The sequence below is a fragment of the Curcuma longa genome, chromosome 15 (genome assembly GCF_044706935.1).
Source record: "Curcuma longa cultivar G26 ecotype Majalengka, Jawa Barat chromosome 15, ITB_CL_G26_1.1, whole genome shotgun sequence".
NCBI lineage: Eukaryota > Viridiplantae > Streptophyta > Magnoliopsida > Zingiberales > Zingiberaceae > Curcuma > Curcuma longa.
In genome coordinates, this window is record NC_133875.1 from 3,982,259 (window position 1) to 3,982,831 (window position 573).

General features: G+C 55.8%; 1 pseudogene; it reads left to right on the top strand.

Moving 5' to 3' along the window:
* The first annotated feature begins 470 nt into the window (after positions 1 to 470).
* The window catches only part of LOC141846554 (protein DETOXIFICATION 48-like), an 8,184-nt pseudogene continuing 8,081 nt past the window's right edge, over positions 471 to 573 (top strand).

Sequence of the window (573 nt, forward strand, 5' to 3'; positions counted from 1 at the left end):
GACATGAGGATCCGGCTAGGCACCTGCCGGATATGAGGATCCGGCTAGGCACCTGCCGGATATGAGGAGCCGGAAGAAGGGGGGGGGGCTCTAACTGGGTGTACGGACCATGCAGGGAGAAACCAGTTTAAGACACAAGTCAAGTCCTGGTTAGACCCTTGGTTTATCCCCGGAACACTGCAACACGTGTCCGTGCGAGGTTGGTGGGTGCAGAAAAAGGCGTTTTTCCAGGCGAAGCATGGGGGGTGTCTTGTCCGAGGCATGAGTAATGATGATATTGGGAGCGGGCGAATCCTTCTTGGAGAGCGTGCAGACACCGTTTAGTCTTCTTCTCGGGGTGCGCATGGATTTTATAATGTGACCTTTCAAATCCGTGGGTTGGGGGGCTATAAATAGGGATGATAGCACGTTCCTGTTATCATTCTCGAGCAATACTCCTGCGAGAGGCGCGTCAGATCGGAATCGCGACCATGGACATCGACGGCGATGCATCCGAACGGGTCTCCACCACGCATCCCCCTGTCTCGAACGAGATGGAGACGCGGGTGCAGGTGGCTCTCTATCGAGCCCGTG